The 10,101-nt window shown below is 45.4% G+C and overlaps 1 pseudogene; it reads right to left on the bottom strand.

Annotated features, from left to right (window-relative positions):
* Nucleotides 1-658: 658 nt before the first annotated feature.
* LOC141729286 (mas-related G-protein coupled receptor member A1-like) lies at nt 659-9,570 on the bottom strand (annotated as a pseudogene).
* Nucleotides 9,571-10,101: the final 531 nt, after the last annotated feature.

The following is a 10,101-nucleotide window of genomic DNA, read 5'->3' as shown; positions in this document are numbered from 1 at the left end:
CAAATTTTTATATGCAAAATAATGAGGAGTAACACTAAACTTTGGGGGATCACGTTTTCGCCAGGCACGAGCCATAAAAGTAAAACAAAAATCCATGGTCAAAGAACCAAGGATTTCCAATTCTTGAGGTTCAGATGTTGCCCTGAGAAGTTTTTTGGACCAAATGTTCCAATTGAAAGAAGGATTATTTCCATTGTCAATTCCACCTGGCCTACCATTGGATTGTTTTTTGACCAAAGGCAACTCTTTCACTGGCACACCAACCAAACAGGTTGAAAAAGGCTTTTCTGGTTCTGAATTTGATAGACATATAGTATCTGATCCAGCAGCCTTGGCTAAGGTCACCCAAACATTTGTTTTCGGTTGATCCACAGGAAAATCTGCACGACAAAAAACAATTAAAATCAAGCAAGACAAATATACTATTTGAACTTGCTCCATCTCTTTCATGAACTGAGTCTTGGCAGAATTTTTTCTACACAAAATCTCTAATTTAAACCTTCGCCAAAAATTAAGACTTTTGAACAAACATTCAGCATTCAATTAGTATACTCATAAACAACATTGACACAAATTCAGAGTTCATGGGTTCCACCGATGTATAAAGAACGTCAGGCACAAGAGATGTCAAGCGAGACCCGGGATCTTTCGATTCGGTTCACGTCTGCGTACTTGCTTCCTCGGTTCTGGGCTCGACTGCAGGTTCTGAAGTGCGATATGGTTTGACGTTTTTGGCAGGAACCCACTTGATTCCAGCACCTGTGGAGACAGAAGCATACCCTTTGCCCCACGTTATTAATTGAAACGGACCTTCCATCTGTCCAGAGTCAGGGTTTTTAATTAAAACAGGAGGATGTTCTTTTAATTTTGCCTGTTTATTATTTGAAAAGTGTCTAAAAATTGGTGGATCTGGCTCCGTACTTGAACTGTTTAGAAAATTAAAAACATACAGAGCCTTGTTCAGTCTCATCTGTGGGGTGACCTCCGTTCCCCCTCTCTGTTGATCTAATATGCGTTTTAGGGTTTGATGTGTTCTTTCAATGACTGCTTGGCTTGTTGGAGAGTGGGGAATACCAAAAATGTGCCGAACACCCCATTCATTTAAAAATGTGGCCAATTTTTGAGATATGTATGCGGGACCATTGTCAGTTTTTACTTCTTGGGGTACACCCAATGAAGCAAAAGCTTGCAGGAAATGATGACAGGCATGATTGCCGGTTTCACCTGTGTGAAGGGAAGCAAAAACTGCACCAGAGAATGTATCTACGGAAACATGAATATTTTTAAATTTACCCAAAGAAGGATATTTAGTAACATCTGTTTGCCACAACTGTAGGCTTTGTAAGCCTAGGGGGTTGATTGCTCCTGTAGAAACAGGAGGTTGTACCGATTGACAGTCAGGGCAAGTATGAATGATAGCTTTAGCTTGACTTTTAGTAATTTGGAACATTCTCATAAGTGCTTGGGCATTTTGGTGGAAAAAGGCATGACTCAATTTTGCTTGTTCAAAAATGTTTGCCAATGTGTTAGAAATGACCATTGTCAGCTTGTCCGCTCTTGCGTTTCCTTCCACTAAAAATCCAGGAAGTGAAGAATGTGCCCTAATATGAGAAACAAAATATGGATTAGTTTTATATTGCAAAGTTGTAAAAAGACATGAAAGCCAATGATGTAAAGTCTCATTGCTAACATCCTTTAAAATTGAACCTTCTAATAATTAAATTAAATTAAAAGATTGAGGGAAAAGCTGAAAAACTCGAACCACAGTCAGAGTCCAGTGTCCAGAGTCCAGTGATGAGGTTGTCTTCTTTGAAGAGTTCATGATCTTCTTTGAAGAGTTGATGTCTCAGCATTGAGTCTTTGTTGCATCCTTGGAGTTTGGTTGTAGAAATGTCAAGTCCAGCTTTTTGGATTTCAGTCCCAACACCAGTACAGGTTTGCTGCATCTCTGTCTGCGTTGAGGCTGTGATGAACAGATCATCCATGTAGTAGAATCTTGAATCCTGGAACATTCTGTGAACTGAGGACAAAACTTGTACAAGAAGACATTATCAGATCATATATATCATGACAATCCTATCTTATGACAGGTAGAAAGTCACTTTGATTAGAATTTTTGCACATGACAATCCTTTTGTGACATGACCAGCCCAGTAGGAATATTCACCCAGCAAAAATTAGTTAAAAGATGAATTAGTTTTGAGGAACTCAATTCAACCCTTGTGTTTGGAATTGCTGAGCTGGCATCATTCGGGGGTGGGCTGTTTGAGAGACAAATGGCTGACGTGCCATCATCATTTGTTCCGAAATCTGGTTGCCAGTGGGTGCCACTATTTGTGTCTGAGTGCGGTGGAACGCGCTGTTTTTGAAGTTTAACGACAGTGGGTTCCCATTAATATCAAATAGTGAGTGACAGTATTTAGCAAGATGCCTTCCTTTTCGGCATCGAGGGCAAATAGAAATTTGATTTGCTGTTCCACGACAATCCTTTTTAAGGTGGTCTAATTTACCACAAGCAAAACAGACAGGCCTTTTATTAGGATCTACTTGCACAGCATTAACAGAGTTTTCCCAACGTTTTTCATATTTTTCCAAAAGCTTTCCAATTTTATCTATTTGTTGTGTCAAATTGTGTTCCAGTGTTTTTTCCAAAGCATTGACCTGTGAATTTGCAGCATTTTGTGAACTCATAAGTCTGCTGCAAGCTGTTAGCATCTGTGTAACTGTTGGAGGCTGATCAGGCAAAGCTAAAATAATTTTTCTACATTCATCATTAGCATTTACATAAGCAAGATTTTGAATAATATAAGAGCGAGCTTGTTCATCTGGACATTGCCTTTCAACAGCTTGAGTTAATCTATCCAAAAAAGAACCATAAGATTCAGTTTCACCTTGTTTGATCAGTGGATAAGAGCTCAGATGTGAACCCACAGGTTCAAGTGAAAGCAAGGCCTTTCTAGCAGCATTTTTAATGTCTGCTAAAACAGGCCGAGGCAGTTCAGCTGCTTGATTTTCAGGCCTATTGTAAGGTGAATCACCAGCCAACTGAGCAACATCCAAATCGGCATAATCAGTATCTGCATATCTTTCTACCAACTTGTTAAGTAACTTTTTCCATTGTAACTCCCATAGTAGATACTGTGAATTGGTTAAGATTAAAGTTGCCACATTCCTGCAATCAGCAGGAACTAAATCATAAGAGTTAAAAATATTTTTCAACACACTATTAAAATAGGGAGAAGAAAATCCACTTTCTTTCAAAGCCTGTCGTAATTCCTTTATATCATGGTGATCGAGTCTTTCATATTTTGGATTTCTATCATTTCTTCCATATTTCACTGGTAAGGCAAGATATTGTTTCTTTAAATACGAATCCCTTTCTAGTTTCTGATTAATGTATGACCAATCCGGTAATTTTAATGGAGAATCAGAATTGTCACTTTGATCAATGACAGTATGAACATTCCCTTTGCTTCTAATCAGTACATTTTCTGATCCTGAATTATTAAATCCAAACCTTCCAGTCACTCTGGCTCTGACAGGAACACTGTGCTCTTGTCTGGGAATTCTGCCAATTCCGGGAGCTCGGCCAATTCCGGGAGGCCGGCCAACCTGATCATGAGAACACACCTCTAAATTTTTTTCAGAAACCTCCAAGCAACACGCCCCCCTCGGAACCCTGCCATGAAAGGCAGGGGTGGACTCCAACAAACAACACACCTCCTCCGAAGCCCGGCCCAAAGGGGCCGAGACAGAGGTGTGTTCCCCTGTTCTGGGAACATTGCCACGCTCTAACCTTGAATTTGCTACTTTACCACAAGTTTCACATTGTCTCCCTGCCAAGAAAAACTCAGCTGAAGAATCCACAAATCCAGGTTTTAAACTTAGATGGTTTTGTTTTAAAATACAAGAATTAGGATCACAGCAATGAGGAAAAAACTCAACCCGTGTTTTTTCAGGTTTTTGAGAGTTATCCATCCTTTCAAAGGACTCCATCCTTTGAATTAAAGCCAATTTTTCTTTCTCTGTACCTATGGATTGACAATTACCATAAAAACCAGGTTTTTGCTTAACTGAAAAAGAATTCCCAGAACCCCCAGAAACCAAAATTTCCTGAGTGGAAGAAACACCCTCAGTTTCCTCTTCAGGCATATCACAATCTAAACCAGCTTTCAGTGTCCCCGCACAACCAATCTTAGGAAATACATTCACTTTTTCATTTAAATTTTCTACAAATTTTGTCCCTTCACCCTTACAAGAGTCACATATTTTTACATTAACAGAACGCGACGAAGAGTCCGAAAAGGTCTCATTTTTTCCCAGAGAGAGAGAAGGGAGATTTTTCTCAGTGGAGTTCAAATCAGCATTTGAAACAACATTTGTTACATTCTCCGAAACACGCACAGTCTCAGGTTTACTGGAATTTAAAGAGACAGAGCCAGAAGCTTGGTTTTCTGAATCCGAGTTCACCTTATTATTGTCAGTTTGTTTAAAACATTCCATCAGGGCTCGTGCAATGGGCATCAATTCTCTTAGACTTTCATCTTTTTTAAGAGAGACTAGATTATAAATCCTCCAGTTTATCTGATCCCAAAAATGAAAAGTAAAGGCAGACTGTAAATTTAAATCTTGCGTATTTGTTTTAACCCATATAAGTAAGTTTTTAAGTTCAATTTTTGAAACTTCAGAGTGCCCTTTTTCTTGTAACAATGTCTCTAATTGATAAAAAACATCCCATTCAACTTTTGATAAGTTCGTTCCCATTTTTGTTTTCTTTTAACACAAAAACCCGTTACCCAAGCGCTCTCCCGAGAAAAGTTACTTACAAATTTCTTGGCTCCGGCGGGAGAGATGATACAGTCCTCCTGATTAACACTTGGGTCTCCAGTGGCCGGGAAATCCAGGATTTTTTCTTTTTTCTTCTAATCTACGTCCTCGAACGGGGTTCCCTCACACGGAAAGTCCTCACACGGGATGTCCTCACATGGAATTTCCTCACACGGGGCACCAAAATGCCGGAGCACCAGGGTAGCTATAGATCCAATGGTTTCAGGAACCCACGTCTTAAGAGAGGAACCCACTTGCCGCGGCAAAAAGTCCAAATATGGACCACACTGGACAAATTCAGACCAGCCTTTTTTGTTTATTAGTACATCAGCCTCAGAACATTGTTAGATGTTAACAGCATGCTGGCCTAAAGGAAAATGTCCCCCAAGGTGGGGTAAAACGGAATGACATAAAACCATCTCAGTTTAGATTTCAACCAATCACACCAAAACAAGACATATTGACAAGCTTTCCATCCAATCTTATAAAACATACGTAAGAGTAGTTAAAACAAAGACTGGTTCATAAAAGACAAAGAACAGAGCTCTATTCACAGTAACCTTCTAAAGATATACATTAAATAAACTTGTTGCCATCCTAAAGCCACATCTACAAAGTCCTATTGTTATTTGTCACGTCTACTGCTTGGGAAACTTTTCTGCTTGCTTGGGAAACTTTTCTGCTGTAACAGAATCTTAGGGCCACATCCTGAGGCCTAAATACTCTTTTTTGACCATTTCCTAAAAACCCTCTAACTTTATGGATTCCCACACTGCTCCTCTTTGCTGGACCTGTGATCATTTTCTGCACAGTCGATTTCATTAAGGCCAAGTGGGGCTCCCAGCAGCAGCAACCCAAGAGGCGCGACATCGTTATCCTCATCATTGCGCTGTTAACTCTCCTCCTCAGCCTCTGGAATTTCTTGCAGCAGCTGGGTTACACGGTTGTGTCCTCCCAGGTTGCTTTCCTGCTCAGCTGCATCCACAGCAGCACCAAACCCTTCATCTACTTCTTAGTGGGGAGATGGAAGAGAGACAATGTTGGTCTCCCGGAAGCTCTGTACTGTGCGGTCCCTCAGGGAGACTCTCCAGAGGGTCTTTGATGAGTAGAAAGAACAAACGGCTTGCAGAAATTTTGCCCCTACAAACACAGGGCTCTGAGCCTGTCCATCAGTTCCATTGCTCTGCTGAAGAACCAAGGCACACAAGAGACTGAGGTTTTCCTAGAGTCACCTGGTGGACAAATATCCATGGGATCACCCTCCCCGTGGTGCTGTATTCCTGCAGGGGAAGGGAGCAGGAGCATTGCCTTGGGTGATTTTTGTGGGATGCTCTGCAGGGAGCACATTGCAGCATGGCTTTCCTCCTCCCTCCTGGATCCACATGGCTCCAAGCAGTGCAGCTGGGCTCAGTGCTGTTCCCCACCTCTATTCCCCATGGAATGACCCTCATGGCCTCGGCCCCAGGGAATGAACTCCATCTCCTTGGCTCAGCAGATGAGTTCCATGGTGTTTCCAGGGAGCTCTTGCCTGCAAAGCATGGGACACCTTAATCCCTGGGGACACACCCAGCAAGGGATGGTGGTGATTTCCCAAATGCCTGCAGGGCTGGTGCCTCTGGATGGCAGGAGAGGGGTTGGGATCACAGGGAGCATCCTTCCCCTTCTGTCCAGCAGAGCCAGCCCTGCATTCCCAGCTGATGGGAAGGGACACCAGGTAGGGCTGCAGAGCTGGGGAGGGACAGCAACATTCCCTTATCCTTTCAGTGGGAATGTCTCACATTCTTCAATTCCAGAATTAAATCCTTCTGAGGAAAGTGCACGATCAAAGGTGAAGTCCAGTGAACTCTTGTGCCTGTGTCCAGAAAGAAGTTGAAACATGGAAATTCCCATTACCAGATGCTTGGACCATTGAATTGCACAGAAATTAGGGGGTTATGCTGCTCTTCTGAACAATGGGGCCATCCATCCTCTGGTTCCCCACCATCAGTGTCCAGGGAAGCCCTTGAGCACCTCCATCCTGAACGTGGCCACCCTCAGGAGGAGCTGCACAGCCACTCTGCACAGCAGCTCCAGCCACAGTCCAGCCTGTCCTGATCTTTGTCATTCTGTAACCAACCCTCAATCAGATTTCTTAAATAAACAACAACCAGGCTTCACTGCAGAGTCTGTCTCTGTTAAACAGTGTCCAAAATGGCTCATTTCCTTCTTTTATCCCATTCTAAAGCCTCTGGCTGCTCTGGGAGCAGGGCAGGTACCTGTCTCATACCAGAGCCCTTCCTAAGGCACATGCCTGCAATGGTTGGGATGATGTTGGCAGTGCCAAGAGCTCCTGATTCCTCCTGGGAGAGACCTGGGCAGCAGCCACATCTCTTGCTCAGGGGGAAGTTCTCCCTCCTTTTCCCACTGCCTTAAATCCAGGGGAAACCAATGTGGCACTGCTTCTGGAAAGGGAAGCGACAGTGAAAGCCTTGGGTGGTGAGTCAGTCGTTGGAGACACACGTGAGGTTAAACATCTAAGGAGCATTTATTTACAGAGTTGTTAATAATTAACAGAAGAGACGTTGACATCTGAGAGTTTTTCTCTCCCTAACTCCCATTTCCTGTCCATTGTAACGAGAAACTTTCCATGGTGGAACCTCTTGTCCAGGGAAGAACAACTCAGCCAGGGAGTCCCTCCCAAGGCAAGTGCAGAAGGACCATTATCCTTCCATGTACATTTTCTACTTCCCAGCACCTTCCTTGTCTCCACTGTCACCCAGGCCACTCCCTTCCTGAGCTTCCTTTCAAATGAGCAAGACTTCAAAGGCAAAGGTTTTCCTGGCTGTCCCTGCCCATGGAAGAAGGAGAGATGGAATGAGATGATCTCTACCATTCCTTCCAAGCTCTCCTGGGGTGACTTTATGAGCTGTATTGTGTCCCCATTCATCTGTTTAGCCCAGAAATAGGTTTTGCACATTTCAAACTGGTTCTTGAGCAAAGAGGGGCAGAGCAGAGGCAGCAGTTTGTTTTCAGAAGCTGCGCTCACTCCTCCCCATTCCTGCTCCCAGACCATGCTGTCTGCAGCACAGACATGCAGCACAGAGCTCTCCTTTGCTTTTAGCTATTTTCAGCTGGCTGAGGCAGAGAAATTCCCTGGACTGTGATTTTCCTTTTGCTTGGAACTGTTCAAACCTGCTCTGGACGGAAAACGCAGAAGAGCACCAGGAGCTCACACCTGTGGCCCACCGGGGCCTGGAACGCGGCATTTTCCAGCACCAGAGTGACTGATAAGAGACACAGTGAGCCAAACTACACTAAACAACAAGGACTGTCTGAATTTGCCAACTCTTCAGAACAGCAAGAGATTTTATTGTTTAATATTGTTTTCATTTCTTATGTTTGTGAATACTTTCCTTGTTAAATAAACAGTTTGTTCAACTTTTCTCTAAGCAAATCTTTTCCTGAAGCAGCTGGGGGAGGGGCTGCTTGAATTTGTTTTCTAGAGGGATCACATTGGAAGGTTTCCTCCCAAATTTACCCTAACCCAGGACACAACCCAAACCATTCCATGAGGGTTCTGTGTGTCACCCACAACCTCCCCAGGCAGGAGTTCCCCTGCTGCACACAGCACCAGCCTGACAGAGCTCAAAGAGCATTTGGACAATGCTCTCAGGCACAGGTTGGGATTGTTGGCATGTCCTGTGCAGGGCCAGGTGCTCAACTCCATGATCCTTGTGGGTCGCTTCCAACTCTGGATATTGCATGGTTCTATTTTATGCTGACTATCTTGCATGATGATTCTACCTGATGATGACTCCCCTGTGTTATCTCTATGCCCTGGCTCTGGCACAAAAGCCTCAAAAGCCCTCTGCAAGGCAACACTAACAGAGGGGTGAATTCCTTTGCACAGCTCCCAGCCAGGAAGTCAATCAGAGGGAGGGCACTACTCTTGGCACAGGTGAGCAGGAGAGAGGTGCTGGGGACAAAGACAGAGAAGTCAAACACCCTCAGCAAGAGCCAGTGCCCAAAATCAGCAGTGAAGAAGGGGAAGGAGATGACAGCAGCAGCAGGAGCAGGGCACAGAGCTTCCCTGGCAGCCGTTTCCATGAGCAGCACAGGAGCCTGGCCAGCAGGGCCAGAGCAGAACAGGTCAGGCTGAGCACTGAGAAGGGGCAGCTCAGCACCAAGGCCATGGGCACCAAAGGGCAGCAATGGAGGGTGGCAGTGAGCAGCAAGGAGAGCAGCCAGAGCAGGGCACACAGCAGCACCGGGAAGCACTGGGAGCTGTGGCAGGGCCAGCAGGACACGGGAGGACAAACAGAGCTGTGACAGCACTGAGGGCTGTCAGAGAGGAGACAGCAGCAGTGAAAGCCAAGAGGATGGGGACCTTCAGCCCAGCTGTCACAGCCCACGAGCCCAGCTGGTGGCAGAAGCTCTCTGGGACAGAAAATATCCCCAGGGTGATGGTGATGGAGAGCAGGAAGGTGGAGCCAGCCGTGGCCAGGCTGAGCACACAGGGGGTGATGGGGTTCCTGTGGATGCAGAAGCTGAGGAGCCAGAGCCCAGCCCCATTCCCACCATCCCACACAGGCACAGCAGCAGCAGCAGCAGCAGCGGGGCAGGCACTTTGCTCCACTGCCTGCTGTCACACTGGCTCCAGTTGTCGTGGCTCTCCTCATTCCAGCTCCCCTGGGATGCCTTCCCACTGGGCTGGCTCCAGCAGGCAGGGCTGGCTCCCTCCGTGCCAGGGGACAAAGTGCTCATGGTGACACCTCTGCTGCTTCTCCTGCCCTCACACAGCTGCAGGGGTGACAAACAGACACACCAGAGCAACGCTGCTGTCCCCCAAATGTGGCTTTTCCCATCTTTTCCCACCCACAGCTTCCATGTGGAGCAGCACAGGGAGGGGTGAGGGACAGGACATATGGCAAGGAGGATGTGGGAGCCTGGTCCTGTGTGCCTGGCACAAAAGCCAGGGAGATATCTCCTTCCTGGCTGTGGACAGGACACAGCTGGAACAGGAAAACAATTGGAGAAGGAGAGGATTGCCTGTGGAGATATCAGAGAGCAAATGGCTTTGGGATGGATCTGACCTTGCCTCTCAGGTGTCAGTTGATATCACTGAGCTGCTGGATTCCTTCAGCAGGACACTCCTTTCAATATTCCCTCAATTTCCCACATTATTTATAGCTTTGAATTCCCTACAGACCTCAGTTCTGTCCCCAAAATCAATAACCAGGTTCCACCCAATGAGGGGGCCCTGATGAAGGTGGAAGAGAAGAGTCTGACCTGGTT

The sequence above is a fragment of the Zonotrichia albicollis genome, chromosome 6 (assembly GCF_047830755.1).
Source record: "Zonotrichia albicollis isolate bZonAlb1 chromosome 6, bZonAlb1.hap1, whole genome shotgun sequence".
NCBI classification, from domain to species: Eukaryota; Metazoa; Chordata; class Aves; order Passeriformes; family Passerellidae; genus Zonotrichia; species Zonotrichia albicollis.
This window is presented reverse-complemented; position numbering and strand designations above follow the sequence as displayed.